The following is an 18,960-nucleotide window of genomic DNA, read 5'->3' as shown; positions in this document are numbered from 1 at the left end:
AAAGCTCTATGGTTATAATGTTTTTGCGTAAAGCCAATTTTTCTCTACTGCAAAGGAATATAATTTATTTAACTACAAAGTTGGTTGATAAATATTGAGAAGGTTTCTCCAACTCAATCCCAAATTAACATCAATAACCCAACAAATTATTTAAGTAACATGATGCGATCAATATGATAATCCAAGAACCCAATACTCAAGATGTCCATAACCGGGGACACGGCTAACCATGATTAGTTTATACACTCTGCAGAGGTTTGCACACTTTTCCCAACAAGAGTCGATCTCCTCCGTTGGATTTCTCGCACTACATGATGTTTGAGAAATGGGTGACCAAGACACAGTCTTTTAGAAGCATTAACTCTCTCTACGCTGGATAAACTATACCACCTACAACCCACTACCTGCTAGTCTATCTCTTCAAGAGCTTCACGCAACTTACTCAACTATGCTAGAGCCCATAATAGCTTGTGGCTGCACACGGAAGTTTCTAGCATGAATAATCTTACGATCCCTTTGAGCCTGGGTGGCATTCCATAGGGTGATCACACGGGTCCTCCGGGATCCCCTTGGGCAAACACTGGGTTCTCTAGGTGCCTGGGCAAACCACTGGGTACTCCAGGGTGCCCCAACCAATCCACCTAGATGTGTATTAAAGTAGCCACCTTAAGTTAACCATTGATGATAACTCTCACATCTGTCATGAATACACTCAACCAATCCACGTCTATGAGCATAGCATAGCAATATGAGCATAACGTAAAAGTAACTCCCAAGGTTTGAATGCAGGACAATAGGTTCCTACCTCATCAACTACTTCCCAATACCCACATGTTATCAATCCTACTCATGCAATGTTTGAGGGTGAAACTAATGCATAAAAACTGGGTATGAAAGGGATATGATCAAAGTGTGAACTTGCCTGCAATATTGATGAAGATGATTCGCACTCATAACTCTTGATAGTTCTACTCGTCACACTTCATTCAATCTATCGTGAGCAAGCAATAGTAACCACACATAAGCAATCACTCAGAAGATCGGGAAGAACGAAGAAGACAGTTCGAAAAACATCAAAACCAAGCAAATAACTCTTGCAACATAAAACAATTTCTAATAGTACCAAAATTATGTGAATTTGGCCTTATCAGAAAGTTTAGGTCAAGAGCTTCTATTTGCAAAAAGAATCAACTAAATTGGAGTTAAGAAACTCAAGTTATGTTCGAAAGAAGTTTGAATATGAATCTGAACAAATTTCGAAATTTGAAAATTTCAAACAGTTGATGTGACAGGTTCACTGGATAGGTGAAAACAAGGCGAAGCTATAGGCGCTGGTTTCATCTAATTTGGATAAACGAGTGAAAAGTTATGGCTATTTGAAAAATTAGGGCCAAGCTGTTTTACGGAAGAAAAATAGCTACGGCTAAGGTCTAATGTATAAATACGTAGACTAATTTATAATCTAATTATTCTACCATATTAGTCTAGAAATAATAAACTACGGAAGTATAAAAAAACAAAGAAAAATACCTTTATAAGGCAGAGAAAAGACGACTTTGAAGAAAAGATACAATTTCCAGAAGTCACACCGGAGAGGAGAAATATATTTTTCTTAAATGAATCTAGTCAAACCAAAATATTGATTTAACCCGAATCGGATGATTTTTAGAGGCTCTATGTGTCTATATTTATAGGTGGAAAAGAGGTTTAAGGGTCAAAGGCTAGGCAATGTGGGACTAAACGTAAACGAAAATATACGAAACAGAGATGAAAAAGGCTAACGACAAGCCCAAAGTCCTCGGCCGGCCGCGGTAGACAGGCTGCAGTTTTTTTTCGAAGTCTATTTTTTTCTTCTGAAGTTTGTTTAAAAAATTAATGAAAATAAAAAAACAAAAGAAAAACGGGTCGGCCTGCTGCTATGCTGCGCATGTGGGCGGCGGGTAGTTCCAGGCGCACGCGTAGTTTTTTTAATAGAAACAGAAAAGGAAAAACGGAATAACAAAAATAAACGTAAAATTATATATAGGCATATTATATATCGAAATTTTCAAAAAAAGATTTTCTACAACATGGACATTTTTGTGAAGTCATATAAAATCGAGAAAAACTCAAATAATTTAAAGAGTGCTGCTGCCCAAAGTGATTTCAAATTTATTTTTCTCCAATTTTCTGATGTAGGGAATCATTTTACCCTAATTTCCATGTAATTTATTTTTGGAGAAAAATAATTCGAATAAAACTCAAATAACTCCAAATTGAAAATAATTTCAAAAGGACTTTAAATTTGATCCTTTTAAACTCCCAACTCATATTTCATATGTTTTGAAGAAGTCATTTTATCTTCTCTCATGAAAATCATTGAGTTGCTTGAAGTTTCTGAATTGGAAAAATATTTTCAAATGACATTCAACTATTTTCATAAACCCTTTTCATTTAAATAAATGGAAGAAGTCATGTCATCTTCTCTCCAGGGTTTTGTGATGAAAAGAATTTGAATTCACGGAGATCATAAAAGCAAAAAATGAAAGTTTGGGAAAGTCCTTTTATTCCCTCTCATTTAACTTTCAAAAAGTTTCGAATTCACTCACTTTCAGACAAATCAGTCAAACAATCAATCAAATCTATCTATTTATTATAACATTCCAAAATTTAGAATTTTGGGATGTTACATGTATGCCTTTTTTTATGCAATGCACCTGCTGCCTTTCAAAGATGTATGACCGTTATATTCTCTGACTTTTGTGAAAAGATTGTTGAGGTTTTAATGGATGATTTTTCCGTTTACGGAACTTCTGTTGATGATTGCTTAAGCAACCTTGATCGAGTTTTGCAGAGATGTGAAGAAACTAATCTTGTCTTGAACTGGGAGAAGTGCCACTTTATGGTTAATGAAGGTATTGTCTTGGGGCATAAAATTTCTGAAAAAGGTATTGAAGTTGATAAAGCTAAAGTAAATGCTATTGAGAAGATGTTTTATCCTAAAGATATCAAAGGTATAAGAAGTTTCCTTGGTCATCCTAGTTTCTATAGTAGGTTTATTAAAGACTTCTCTAAAATTTCTAGGCCTCTCACTAATCTCTTGCAAAAAGATGTTCCTTTCATTTTTGATGATGATTGTGTAGAAGCATTTGAAATACTTAAGAAAGCCTTGATTTCTGCACCTATTGTTCAACCGCCTGATTGGAATTTACCCTTTTAAATTATGTGTGATGCTAGTGATTATGCTGTTGGTGTTGTTCTAGGACAGAGAGTTGATAAGAAATTGAATGTTATTCATCATGCTAGTAAAACTCTAGACAGTGCCTAGAGAAATTATGCTACTACTGAAAAAGAATTTTTAGCAGTTGTATTTGCTTGTGATAAGTTCAAATCTTATATTGTTGATTCCAAAGTAACTATTCACACAGATCATGCTGCTATTAGATATCTTACGAAAAATAAAGATGCTAAACCTAGACTTATTAGATGGGTTATCTTGCTGCAAGAATTTGATTTGCATATTGTTGATAGAAAGGGAGCTGAGAACCCCATTGTAGACAACTTGTCTAAGTTAGAAAATGTTCTTAATGACACACTGCCTATTGATGATAGCTTTCCAGATGAACAATTAGTTGTCATAAATGCTTCTCGTAATACTCCATGGTATGCCGACTGTGACAATTACATTGTTGCTAAATTTATACCACCTAGTTTCACATACTAGCAAAAGAAAAATGTTTTCTATGATTTAAGACATTACTTTTGGGATGACCCACACCTTTACAAAGAAGGAGTAGATGGTGTTATTAGACGTTGTGTACCTGAGCATGAACAGGAACATATCCTACGCAAGTGCCACTCCGAGTTCTACGAAGGACACCACGATGGAGATAGAACTGCACATAAGTTATTGCAATCCAGTTTTTATTGGCCTACTCTCTTCAAGGATGCTCCTAAGTTTGTCTTGTCTTGTGATGAATGCCAGAGGATTGGCAATATTAGTAGACGTCAGGAAAGTTCTATGAATTATTCACTTGTTATTGAAGCATTTGATGTTTGGGGCTTTGGTTATATGGGACCTTTTCCTTCCTCTAATGGGTATACACATATTTTAGTTACTGTTGATTACATTACTAAGTGGGTAGAAGCTATTCCAACTAGTAGTGTTGATCATAACACTTCTATTAAGATTCTTAAAGAAGTTATTTTTCGAGTTTTGGAGTCCCTAGATATTTAATGACTGATGGTGGTTCACATTTTATTCATGGTGCTTTCCATAAAATGCTTGCTAAATATGATGTCAACCATAGAATTGCATCTCCATACCATCCTAAGTCTAGTGGTCAAGTAGAATTGAGCAATAGAGAGATTAAATTGATTTTGTAAAAGGCTATTAATAGATCTAGAAAGAATTGGTCTAAGAAACTTGATGATGCATTATGGGCTTATTGAACTGCTTATAAAAATCCTATGGGTATGTCTCCTTATAAAATGGTTTATGGAAAAGCATGTCACTTACCTCTTGAATTAGAACATAAGGCATATTGGGCTATTAAAGAGCTCAAGTATGATTTCAAACTTGCCGGTGAGAAGAGGTTATTTGACACTAGCTCGCTTGATGAATGGAGAACCCAAGCCTATGAGAATGCCAAGTTGTTTAAAGAAAAAGTTAAAAGATGGCATGACAAGAGGATACAAAAGCGTTAGTTTAATGTAGGTGATCATGTTTTGCTATACAACTTTCGTTTAAGATTTTTTTGCAGGAAAACTTCTCTCTAAATGGGAAAGTCCTTACATTATCGAGGAGGTCTATCGTTCCGGTGCCATCAAGATCAACAACGCCGAAGGCACACATTCGAAGGTGGTAAGTGGTCAAAGAATCAAACATTATATCTCAGGTACTCCCATAAATGTTGAGACCAATAAAATTGACACTGTTACACCGGAGGAGTACATAAGGGATACTTTCCAGAATGTTTCAGACTCCGGACAGGAATAGGTTTGTGGTATGGTAAGTAAACAGACTCCAAAACTATTCTAATGGCAATTTTTCTCCGTTTAGGAATATTTAAAAAATTAGGAAAATTAAAAGTAGTACAAAAGATACACGAGGAGACCACAAGGGTGGAGGGCGCGCCCTACCCCCTGGGCGCGCCCCCTACCTTGTGGCCACCTCGTGTGCCCTCCGGACTCTGTTTTCTTGCACAATACTTCTTTTGGTTGGTAAAAAATTCATTATATAATCCCCCAAAGATTTTGACCACCATAACACGGCAATATCTCATGTTTTTGTTTTGAGCTGTTTCTGCAGCAGATTTAGAGCAAGATGTCTTCACAAGATTCGGTCTGGGAGAGTCGTGTATCTCACCCGACGTCGGGCCCAAGAGCATACAACAAAGATGACCACTTCGGGAAGAGATGGAGGCTGACGTAAAAAGGGTGGATGCCATGGAGGAGGATCAAGAAGTTGCCTCTCGTCTTCAAACTAGATTCATGCTGGAGGAACTTCAGAGCTCAGCAATACCCAATTCGGTCATTCCTCCCATGCTAGATTTCTCTCTTACGAAAATATGAAAAAGAGTGTTACTTTTTCTCCCACGGCTATGAAACATCCATGGGTGAATGGAGCTCTAGCCGTCACGGGTAAACTTCGCAAGGAAGTAATGGATCTTAAGTAGCAAAATAATAAGCTCGAGCATGAGAATCACATCCTAAGGGCATCATCGCCAATAATATCACATAACCATTTCCGAAGAAAGAGACACAAATACATGGGTATGGGCACTCTCCTTGGCAACTGTCAAGCTTGGGGGAGGTGCCCCGGTATCGTATCACCATCCCACCTTTATCTTCATTCTTTTTCTTAGTTCAATCCTTTTGGTTATATCATGATCTAGTAGAATAAAGTTTTAGTATGATCTAGCTTTGAGTTTTGTTTCGAGATCTATCTATGTAATGGAGTCGTGAGTTATATAATAAAGAGCAGTTTTGAGTTGAGGGCTTGCTTTGTTGCTATGATCTTGAGGGAATAAAATTAAAGATATAAAAAGAAATAAAAATATCATATATTGATCTTATGGAGAGTAATGACCTCACATATAAAGACTATGATGAATAAAATTTGTTGAGAGTTGACAAACATAGTTTTCGTCATTGTTGCAATTAATAGGAAGTAATAAAGAAAGAGAGGCTTCACATATAAATATACTATCTTGGACATCTTTTGTAATTGTGAGCACTCATTAAAATATGACATGCTAAAAAGTTGATGTTGGACAAGGAAGATAACATAATGGGTTATGTTTTCTTATATCCGAATAGAAATTACATTGTCATGGTTCTTCCAACATGTTGAGCTTGCTTTCCCTTTCATGATTCTTTGTACCAAGTAGAGATACTACTTGTGCTTCCAAACATCCCTTAAACCAGTTTTGCCATGAGAGTCCACCATACCTACCTATGGATTGAGTAAGATCCTTCAAGTAAGTTGTCATCTATACAAGCAATAAAAATTGCTCTCTAAATATGTATGGTCTATTAGTGTGAAGAAAATAAGCTTTAGACGAACTTGTGATATGGAAGAAATAAAAGCGATGGACTGCATAATAAAGTTCTTTATCACAAGCGGCAATATAAAGTGACGTTATTTTGCATTAAGATTTTGTGCAACCAACCATAAAATCGCATGACAACCTCTTCTTCCCTCTACGAAGGGCCTATCTTTTACTTTTATCTTCTACCCTTATACAAGAGTCATGGTGATCTTCACCTTTCCTTTTTACACTTTTTCTTTTGGCAAGCACTATGTGTTGGAGAAATCCGGATATATAGGTTATCATAAGGTATTATCGTTGACATTACCCTTGAGGTAAAAGGTTGGGAGGCGAAACTATAAGCCCCTATATTTCTCTATGTCTGATTGAAACTCTGAACCCATAAGTATCGCGTGAGTGTTAGCAATTTTGAAAGACTAATTGATAGTTGAGTATGTGGACTTGCTGAAGAGCTCTTATATTGACTATTTCTGATGTTATGATAAATTGCAATTGCGTCAATGACTGAGATCATAGTTTGTTAGTTTTCAATGAAGTTTTTGATTCATGTTTTACCTTGTGAATGAATTGTTACTTCAGCATAAGAAATTATATGACAATTTATGTTGTTTTTCTAAAGATAATCATGATTCCCTCATGTCTGTATTCTATTTTATCGACACCTCTATCTCTAAACATGTGGACATATTTTTCGATATCGGTTTTCGCTTGAGGACAAGCGAGGCCTAAGCTTGGGGGAGTTTACACGTCCATTTTGCATCATGCTTTTATGTCAATATTTATTACATTATGGGCTGTTATTACACATTATATCACACTACTTATGCCTTTTCTCTCTTATTTTATAAGGTTTACATGAAGAGGGAGAATGCCGGCAGCTGGAATTCTGGACTGGAAAAGGAGCAAATATTAGAGACCTATTCTGCACAACTTCAAAAGTCCTAAAACTTCATGGAGAATATTTTTGGAATATATAAAAAATATTGGGCAAAGAAAGCACGAGAGGGGGGCCACCTGCCATCCATAAGGGCGGAGGGTGCGCCCTACCCCCCTGGGCACGCCCCTTGCCTTGTGGGCCACCTGGCAGGCCCCCGATGCCCATCTTATGCTATATGGTGTGTTTTTACCTGGAAAAAACTAGAGGGAAGCTTTCGGGATGAAGCACCACCGTCTCGAGACGGAACTTGGGTAAAACCAATCTAGGGCTCCGGCGGAGCTGTTCTGCCAGGGAAACTTCCCTCCTGGAGGGGGAAATCGAGGCCATAGTCATCACCAACGATCCTCTCATTGGGAGGGGGTCAATCTCCATCAACATCTTAACCAACACCATCTCCTCTCAAATCCTATTTCATCTCTTGTATCCGATCTTTGTCTCAAAACCTCAGATTGGTGCTTGTGGGTTGCTAGTAGTGTTGATTACTCCTTGTAGTTGCTGCTAGTTGGTTTATTCGGTGGAAGATCATATGTTCATATCCTTAATGCTATTTAATACTCCTATGATTATGAACATGAATATGCTTTGTGAGTAATTATGTTTGTTCCTTAGGACATGGGAGAAGTCTTGTTATAAGTAATCATGTGAATTTGGTATTTGTTCGATATTTTCATGAGATGTATGTTGTCTCTCCTCTAGTGGTGTTATGTGAATGTAGACTACATGACACTTCACCATTGTTTGGGCCTAGGGGAAGACATTGGGAAGTAATAAGTAGATGATGGGTTGCTACAGTGACAAAAGCTTAAACCCTAGTTTATGTGTTGCTTCGTAAGGGGCTGATTTGGATCCATATGTTTCATGCTATGGTTAGATTTATCTCAATTCTTCTTTCGTAGTTGCGAATGTTTGCGAGAGGGGTTAATCATAAGTGGGAGGCTTGTCCAAGGAAGGGCAGCACCCAAGCACTGGTCCACCCACATATCAAATTTTTAAAGTAACGAACGTGAATCATATGAGCATGATGAAAACAAGATTGACAGTAATTCTCATGTGTCCTCAGGAGCGCTTTGCTTTATATAAGAGTTCGTCCAGGCTTGTCCTTTGCTGCAAAAGGATTGGGCCACCTTGCTGCACCTTAATTACTTTTGTTACTTGTTACCCATTACGAACTATCTTACCAAGAACTATCTGTTACCGATAATTTCAGTGCTTGCAGAGAATACCTTGCTGAAAATAGCTTGTCATTTCCTTCTGCTCCTTGTTGGGTTCGACGCTCTTACTTATCAAAAGGACTATGATAGATCCCCTATACTTGTGGGTCATCAGTGCGCTTCACCGACGATGTCTCCCACCTCACCGGGGCTACTTCACCGAGCACATCGCCGCACCTCCGCCCCCCGAGGCCGTTGGGGCTTCACCAACGGTCTCGCCCTCCGCATCATAGCGCTCCGCTGTTGCTCAAGATCTGCATCCGTGCGCCACCATCCAACGCCAGCGCATCACCCTCAACGGCTCTGAAGTGACACACACTCTAGCTAGGCGAGCATGCCCAAACACTGACCCAAACTAGGTATCCACATATCACTCCCTTGTGCACTATTCCGACGATATTTGGATATCCTTTTACTGCTCTCTTAGCTTACACACCAATGCAACTCTGAATTTAAGTCTTTTTTCTTCTAGAGATATCATCTAAAACAAGCAAAACCATTTTTTTAGCGAAGCATGACGGCGCTACGGGATCTGGTACACATCCTGCACACCGGTATAACCTTGTAAGTACCTGTCCTCCAGTACAACAGCAAGGTCGATTCCTCTTATTTTATCCATTCGCCGTGTCAAAAATGCAGAGGGGGATGCAAGGAGCACAAGGCCTGCACATCCAAGCAAGTGGTAACATGGACTTGTACATGGAACATCCCAAGCGCAAGCAGAGCTACAGTGAGCCTATACAACGAGCTAGCGTAAATCCTTACATTTCATTTAATTCATACTGGCCTGCGTGTATGATTTGTGTGCAGTGGCAGATCCACGAATTCAAGTTACCAGGGGCGAAAATTTAACTTCAAAAATATGAAGGCACTTGCACTCTGGAAATCAGCATAACTTGAGAAATGTGGATCTACATGCACTTTGAAAACCAGCTAATTATCCAAAGTAGTTCCACATTATAAAAAACACTAAATGATGTAAGCACCAAAAAACACAAAATGCAACATGGTGTACAAGGACTACTAACATGCATGGTGTGTACCTGCTTGAATTATTCGTTCTCTGGCTGAAAATATCGAAGTGTAATTGCACCTATAACCAGTGTGCAAACTGCATATTAATATATCTATCCTGCACAAGTATGCCAATAGTTTCAAACAACAGATTAGAAAAGTATTTATGCTACGTTGTCATGATACGGGGACTTTTCTGGTAGATGGCCTCGACATTTCCTCAAGCCATAAAAATGTACAATAATTTGCTTGTCATCAATTACTGCAAATCTCTATGTCTCTCTCAACATAGCAGATCATCATTAGGCACTAAATCCTTCAATGGGAGCTTGCAAAATGCTTGCATTAGATCCCTCATTAGACACTATATGTTGATCACGAGGAGCATGTAAAATGTTTGCGTCAAATCCTTCATTAGCTGTCTATTCATTAGACACTTCAGGCTCAAGAACAATATGAGCTTGTATGTTTTCACCAGAAACTTGATTAGACACATCAGGTTCAGTCAGTTCAATATTGATTGGGGAGTTATAAAATAAGTAGAAATTGGTTTCATTTTTTTACAGATTCCCCACATACAAGCAGTTTTACAACACCATCAGGTTTAACTATTGTCCAAAAATTGAACAGTTGAATTATATATAATCACGGATGTGATGTACCTGCTCGTTGCGCATGCTGCTCTTGCAAGCTGCGACTGTCCATTTGCACAAGCTCAATGCAATGCCCGTGCTGCCGCAGCTGCCTCCCACACAGGCTACACCCAGGGTTGGATCTTCATCTTCTTGTCCTTCCATTCGCTTGAAGCCCGGCGACCGGCGTCCAACGAGGGCGCAAGGAAGTGTTGTGTCGGTCTTTCCAGCGGCGGCTAGGTTAGAAGCAAACTAGACTAGAGGTTGGAGCGAACGAATTAGGATTTTTCCTGCTGTCGACCGATATGGGAGGCGCTCGTTTGGGCCGCGAGCCTGCTATAGGGCCTACCTTGCACTTACGTTATTGGCCCATCCAAATTGAAACATTTTTCTTCATTTACCCACAGAATGGTTGAATTGCTTGTTTCTATGAACTGAGTTCGCCAATAATGGGAAGGATGCCAGTCTTTTCATCCTATTGTAGATTGCTTTCATCTCGATATGCCAAATGTAATCGCATTAAATATACAGTAAAAACCAGTATGATGTGTGTTGCTACAACTAGTCTGACAACTCATCCTCATATAACATATCAAGGACGCACCATCTTATCAGATTAACCATTCGACTTACCAATGCAGTGTGGGAAGAAAGAAGTATTGGGACTGCGTATCCAAGCAATTGATGCCATGTACTCCTTCGTAGAACCTTGTAAGCGAAAAGGCAGTCGCAGTGTGCCTGTACAAAGAGCTAGCGTAAGTTCAGTTACCTACATCTCGGAATTTTAGTTAGCCACTTATTGCAAAATTGTTCAATTACGTTGCTCAGCTTAATTTAGTTTGCTACTGATTACATAATGTCATAGCATGTTAATCCTATTATAGACTGCGCCTATCTATGTGTTTGATACTTACTGTTAAGAATTACTTGTTTTCCTGAACTTAAATAGTTACTTAAGCACGTAGATAGCTGGTCATATGTACTGCTAAGGTGCGGCATAATTCACGTGTAATTTACATTCTGATACCTTGTTTGTTTAAATGGTTTGCTGTTATCACTTGTAGCACTTGCATGTTCATAGATCGACAACTGTCAAGTTTATATGAGGGACACCATCTTTTTAACTTATATATAAATGTGTTGGGATCATTTTTCTTACATCAAAGAAATTTACAAATGTCTGTGTTGCTTGTAAATGGTACCGACTTGTTACTTTAATACATTGCCAAGAACTTGTTAGTTTTATTAGTTCATGTGTAATTAAATTCGTTGCCAAAACTGGTTAGTTTTACTAGTTTGATGTTAGTTTGTTATGGCTCTTGCAACACTTTATTTATGAAAGCTAACATTTAAGTTTGCAGGATCCAACTAAAACTCCGTTGGCACAACAGGTATGTTTTCAGAAACTTCCTTTTTTTACCTGGTTTGCTACTGTAACTTGTTGCTGTAATCATCTTACCAACTTTAAGTTTTCAGGATCCCATTGCAAGTCCAATTGCACAGCAAGTACATTTTCAAAAATATATTTGTGTAATAGGTTTACTGTTGTAACTTGTTGCTCTAATTAAGTTACTGACTACTCAAGTTTTTAGGATCCAAGAGAAACTCCAATGCCACAACAGGTTCCTTTTACAAAACTTGTTTGTTTAACTGCTTTGCTGATGCAATGTAACACCCCGGAGATCATGCTACGGTAATCTCCCCTTAATGGTGACCATCTAATCATGATTACTATGCAAATGGCCACTTGACCAAAATCAAAGTCAAATTGAAATTTAAATTGCAAGTGAAACAATTATTTCTTCGAACGGTAGAACTAAAATGTTCTAATAATCCTATAAATTCCCCTGATCATTGTAATGTTGAAACCAACTTCACTTGACTCGCATAAATTCCTAGGAAATTAATAAGTGGTCCAACAATGAATAAAATGGCCTTTTCAAAATAAACTATTATTTATTTAACTCTAATTGCCCTAAACTTTTTGTGCTAACTCAAAATAATCCTTCTTATTTATATGTCAAATTTCATGTTTACCAAAAATCGTTTGGTACAAAAGGAAAATAGAAAACGATGCCAAAAATATAAAACAGAAAACGATAAAAAAAGAAATGGGCCTAGAGATCTACTGTGCACATGGGCCCTAGTGGCCTTGGTGCACGCACAACCCAGACCGCCTAGCCCGCTCCCACCTCGACCAGCCGGCGCACTGCCCGCGACTTGCACCGCCCCTGGCTGCGCTCGGCCGTGGCCATCTTCTGCCAACGCCCGCGCGTGCGTGCGCGCCTGCGTCCTTACCTGCTGCTGCAGCTGGTTACCGCTGCTGCTTGCTATGCCTGCTGTGCTACCCGCTTGCTGCTACTCGCGGCACAGCCGCCCAGCCCACGCACATCTCCCGTTGGTCCTACGCGCTTCCATGGCTCGGCCATGGCTGGCCTCACGGCCGTGTGTGAGTCCGGCTAGCTCTCCGTACATGAGGCCAACCCAATTAAGTAGGTCCTAATTAAATGTTAGCTTCGTGTAATTAGTGTTAGGTTATCTTGTAGACTATGGCAAATGGGACCCTCCTTGATTAGATTAGTTAATTAGATGTTTTTTTGTTGACACATGTTACAATGACAGATGGGCCCCACTTTGACCCAGTCTACCCTGACCAGGTCAACAGTCAACCAAACCCCCCTGGCCCACCTGTCAGCCACTGGGTGCAATTCTGTGTACCCTGTGCTGGGTGCATCTAGCCTTTTAATATTTATTTTTGAATTAATAATGATTTCAGAATATTCTTTGAATTTCGGAAATTCATATAAAATAATCTGTAGCTTGGATGAAAAAGTTTTATACATGAAAGTTGCTCAGAACGACGAGACGAATCCGGATACGCATCCCGTTCGTCCCCCGCACATCCCTAACCTATCGAAGTCGCAACTTTCCCCCTCCGATTCATCTGTCCGAAAACGCGAAACACCGGGAATACTTTTCCGGATGTTTCCACCCTTCGCCGGTATCACCTCCTACCGCGTTAGGTCACTTCTAGCACCGTGTATTGCCATGTTACGCTTTGTGATTCTTTGATTGCTCTGTTATTTATTGTGATCCCCTTCCGTTACTTCTTTCCGGTAGACCCCGAGACTGCCGGCGACCCCCAGTTCGACTACGTTGTTGACGACTCCTTCTTGCCAGAGCAACCAGGCAATCCCCCCCTTGATCACCAGATATCGCCTATTCTTCTCTACTGCTTGCATTAGAGTAGTGTAGCATGTTACTGCTTTCGGTTAATCCTATTCTACTGCATAGCCTGTCATTGTTGCTACAGTTGTTACCCTTACCTGCTATCCTACTGCTTAGTATAGGATGCTAGTGTTCCATCAGTAGCCCTACACTCTTGTCCGTCTGCCATGCTATACTACTGGGCCGTGATCACTTCGGGAGGTGATCACAGGCATATACTATATACTTTACACTTTTACATTACATGTGATACTGTTCGGAGATGGGGGCTGAAGGGGGCAGGTGGCTCCATCCCGGTAGAGGTGGGCCTGGGTTCCCGACGGCCCCCGACTGTTACTTTGTGGCGGAGCGACAGGGCAGGTTGAGACCACCTAGGAGAGAGGTGGGCCTGGCCCTGGTCGGCGTTCGCGGATACTTAACACGCTTAACGAGATCTTGGTATTTGATCCGAGTCTGGCCACTGGCCTATATGCACTAACCAACTACGTGGGAACAGTTATGGGCACTCGACGTCGTGGTATCAGCCGAAGCACTTCGTGACGTCAGCGACTGAGCGGCGCACGCCGAATTGGACTGGAACGCCTGCTAGGCTAGGTCTGCTTCCGTCCGTGTACGCAACGTGCAGGTGTGCAATGGGCGATGGGCCCAGACCCCTGCGCGCATAGGATTTAGACTGGCGTGCTGACCTCTCTGTTGTGCCTAGGTGGGGCTGCGACATGTTGATCTTCCGCGGTCGGGCATGACCCCGAAAAGTGTGTCTGGCCAAATGGGATCGAGCGTGTTGGGTTATGTGGTGCACCCCTGCAGGGAAGTTTATCTATTCGAATAGCCGCGATCTTCGGTAACAGGATGACTTGGAGTTGTACCTTGACCTTATGACAACTAGAACCGGATACTTAATAAAACACACCCTTCCAAGTGCCAGATACAACCCGGTGATCGTTCTCTAACAGGGCGACGAGGAGGGGATCGCCGTGTACGATTATGCTATGCGATGCTACTTGGTGAACTTACCATCTACTCTCTTCTACATGCTGCAAGATGGAGGTGGCATGAAGCGTAGTCTTCGACATGATTAGTTATCCCCCTCTTATTCTGGCATTCTGCAGTTCAGTCCACTGATATGGCCCTTTACACATATATCCATGCATATGTAGTGTAGCTCCTTGCTTGCGAGTACTTTGGATGAGTACTCACGGTTGCTTTTCTCCCTCTTTTCCCCTTTCCCTTCTACCTAGTTGTCGCAACCAGATGCCGGAGCCCAGGATCCAGACGACACCTTTGATGACGACTCCTACTACACTGGAGGTGCCTACTACTACGTGCAGCCCACTGACGACGACCAGGAGTAGTTTAGGAGGATCCCAAGCAGGAGGCCTGCGCCTCTTTCGATCTGTATCTCAGTTTGTGCTAGCTAGCCTTATTAAGGCAACTTGTTTAACTTATGTCTGTACTCAGATATTGTTGCTTCTGCTGACTCGTCTATGATCGAGCACTTGTATTCGAGCCCTCGAGGCCCCTGGCTTGTATTATGATGCTTGTATGACTTATTTATGTTTTTAGAGTTGTGTTGTGATATCTTCCCGTGAGTCCCTGATCTTGATCGTACACATTTGCGTGCATGATTAGTGTACGATTGAATCGGGGGCTTCACATGCAACCAGTTGCTCTAATCACATTACTGGCTACTCAACTTTTCAGGATCCAAGAGAAACTCCAATGCCACAACAGGTACCTTTTGCAAAACTTGTTTGTTTAACTACTTTGCCGTTGCAACCGGTTACAATGATGTTAATAACTACTTTTTAGCATCCCATTGGAACTCTTTAATTCCTTGTTTGTTTAACTGGTTTGTTGTTCTAACTCCTAGTTGAGATGTTTTGCTAACATCAACTTTTCAGAATCCTATCGAAACTTTGATGGCAAAATAGATTAGCCCAAGATCAAAGAGTGAGGTCCCCATGGATGTTGTATCATCCCACAACAGTGGCACCGGCCCAATCGTGCATCACGAATTGCCAACTGCTGATGCTCTAGATGCTAAACTATTGGTGGAAAGAGATTCTGCTTCTGCACTTAGAGATGGAGTTGACATGTTGAGGAAGCAAACAGTACAATCACAAGCAGTACTCAAGACAACCATTAAACATTTTGTGGATTTCAAAACGAAGCAAGCTGTGACTGACCGCATTGTTAAGGTCCTAAAGGAAAAAAGGAAATTAAATTCCCACTTGGTAAATCATAGGCAAAATGTTTTTTCCATCATTGAATAACCTTTGTGTTGTTTGTTCATGTAATCGATCAAACCATTTGTTTTAGAGATCATGTAATATTTCTTTTTGCTTTTTGGTTTGTAATTTTTTTAGCACGAGTCTATATTAATTGATAAGACTCTGCGACATTTCATTTTGATTGCTGTTCTAGACCTACAAATATGCCAATCGGGCTGAATGTGCATTCAACAATAATAGTAGTAATGATGGTCCTTAAGTGGCACGCATCTGAAAGGGACAAGATGTTGTACTAGCTTCGCTAAAAAAATGATGCTTTTCTAGCAAAAAAGTATAGTGGCCTGGCTTATGTATGCTAGTTGATATTATTGATCCATATACTCTATAAGTGTTTATACATGTGTTAGTTTTGTACATTATTGGTTGAATGACTCGGTATTTTGAATCTTGAGAGATTGCTTGTGTACATATCTAAATGGGAGTACACATTATGTTGCGTGTGACACTTGAGTTGGACATAAAGTGGTTTCAAATATTCGAATTCACCTTAAACTGGATTGTAGCTTTTGAATTCGAGTATCGGCATTTGTAAATCGTATTCATATATGACTGTGAATACATCTTTGTTGTGCTTTTGAAGATATATAAAAACACACAGAATAATTTATAAAGATTCATATAAGAATACAAAATGGATTCGAATTTAGTTGCCAGGGTAAATGTGGATGCTTATTGTCCCAAAATTCGAAAGAAGCGGCAAAATATCCACTCCCATGACGGCTGCCCGAAGCCAGTGTTTTGGAGATGGAAATTACTGTCTACCCCTTACGTGGAAAATCCATCGTCCCGATTTCCACTGCTCTCAATAGGGGTAGGTTAGTAACTTCAATTAGACGTGACACGGCCACCTCTGAGCCCATTCAGACACGGTGGGCGCCAAATGTGGGCAGCAAAACACATTTGATTCAAGCTCGTCCGAAAGGCCTCTGTCTCTCCCTCCATTTCCCCATTCATACACGGTGGGCGGCAAAACAAACTTGACTCAGCCGAAATCGATGTAGGAAAATATTTTCAATACATTTGATTCAAGCTCGTCCTAAAGGCCTCTGTCTCTCCCTCCATTTCCCCATTCATACACGGTGGGCGGCAAAACAAACTTGACTCAGCCGAAATCGATGTAGGCAAATATTTTCAATAGAGGCTGGTTTGTAACTTCACTCAAGCGTGACACAACCGCCCTACCTGTCAGCCCCGTTTATACACCATGGGCGCCAATCGTGGCTGACAAAACACCCTCTCCTTGCTCGAAATCGCTCTAGGCAAATATTGGGGACATGCGAGATTACCGTCCTATCCCCAACCGACGAGACGTCCAAATTTTAAAGAGGGGCTAAGTTCGTTACTGTCCCATATTTCAGACAAGCGCATCCCAAAAGCATGGTTCCCCGTACCTCTCCCTCCATTTTCGCATTCATACATCATCTGTGCTAGAACACCATCCCCACACCAGCCTCCTCCGTCCGCCACCCCATCCATCACCGTCGTCCTCCACCCCATCCATTGACGCCGAACTCCACCATGTCAGAGCGCCTACTAAGACAGCATTGTCCACTGCTAGAGATGGACGTTTCTCATCCACGACGATGGACCAGGATCCTTGCATCGCCTCCTCTCGCTTCATCGGCGGCGGCGTCCTCGTTGTCGGGGCCGCTCACTGATACATCCATTTTGAATCATGCTTTTATATAGATATTTATGCCCATTCTGGGCTGTTATTACACATTATGTCACAATACTTATGCCCATTCTCTCTTATTTTACAAGGTTTACATGAAGAGGGGGAATGCCGACAGTTGGAATTCTGGGCTGGAAAAGGAGCAAATATTAGAGACCTATTTTGCACACCTCCAAAAGTCCCGAAACTTCACAGGGGCACGTTTCAGAATATAAAAAAGCATTTGGCGAAAGAAGTACCAGAGGGGGTCCACCCACTGTCCACGAGGGTGGGGGGCGCGCCCTACCCCCTGGGCGCGCCCCCTGCCTCATGGCCCCCCTGGCAGCCCTCTGATGCCCATCTTTGGATATATGGAGTCTTTTGTCGAGGAAAAAATCATAAGCAAGCTTTCGAGAAGAAACTACGCCGCCACGAGGCGGAACCTTGGCGGAACCAATCTAGGGCTCTGGTAGAGCTGTTCTGCCTAGGGAACTTCCCTCCGGGAGGGGGAAATCATCACCATCGTCATCACCATCGATCCTCTCATCGGGAGGGGGTCAATCTCCATCAACATCTTCACTAGCACCATCTCATCTCAATCCTAGTTCATCTCTTGTATTCAATCTTTGTCCCGAAGCCTCAGATTGGTACCTGTGGGTTGCTAGTAGTGTTGATTACTCCTTGTAGTTGATGCTAGTTGGTTTATTTGGTGGAAGATCATATGTTCAGATCCATTATGAATATTAATACTCCTCTGATTATGAACATGAATATGATTTGTGAGTAATTACGTTTGTTCCTGAGGACATGGGAGAAGTCTTGCTATAAGTAGTCATGTGAATTTGGTATTTGTTTGATATTTTGATGAGATGTATGTTGTCTTTCCTCTAGTGGTGTCATGTGAACGTTGACTACATGACACTTCACCATTATTTGGGCCTAGAGGTAGGCATTGGGAAGTAATAAGTAGATGATGGGTTGCTAGAGTGACAGAAGCTTAAACCGTAGTTTATGAGTTGCTTTGTAAGGGGCTGATTTGGATCCATATGTTTCATGCTACGGTTAGGTCTACCTTAATACTTTTGTTGTAGTTGCGGATGCTTGCAATAGGGGTTAGTCATAAGTGGGATTCTTTTCCAAGGAAGGATAGTACCCAAGCACCAGTCCACCCACATATCAAATTATCAAAGTACCGAATGCAAATCATATGAGCGTGATGAAAACTAGCTTGACGATAATTCCCATGTGTCCTCGGGAGCGCTTTCCTCTATATAAGAGTTTGTCCAGGCTTGTCCTTTGCTACAAAAAGGAATGGGCCATCTAGCTGCACCTTATTTACTTTTATTACTTGGTACTCGTTACGAATTACCTTATCACAAAACTATCTGTTACCGATAATTTCAGTGCTTACAGAAAATACCTTGCTGAAAACCGCTTATCATTTCCTTCTGCTCCTCGTT

This window comes from Triticum aestivum, chromosome 5A (assembly GCF_018294505.1).
Source record: "Triticum aestivum cultivar Chinese Spring chromosome 5A, IWGSC CS RefSeq v2.1, whole genome shotgun sequence".
Lineage (NCBI taxonomy): Eukaryota > Viridiplantae > Streptophyta > Magnoliopsida > Poales > Poaceae > Triticum > Triticum aestivum.
The sequence above is the reverse complement of the archived record's forward strand: the minus strand, read 5'-3'. Positions refer to the sequence as shown.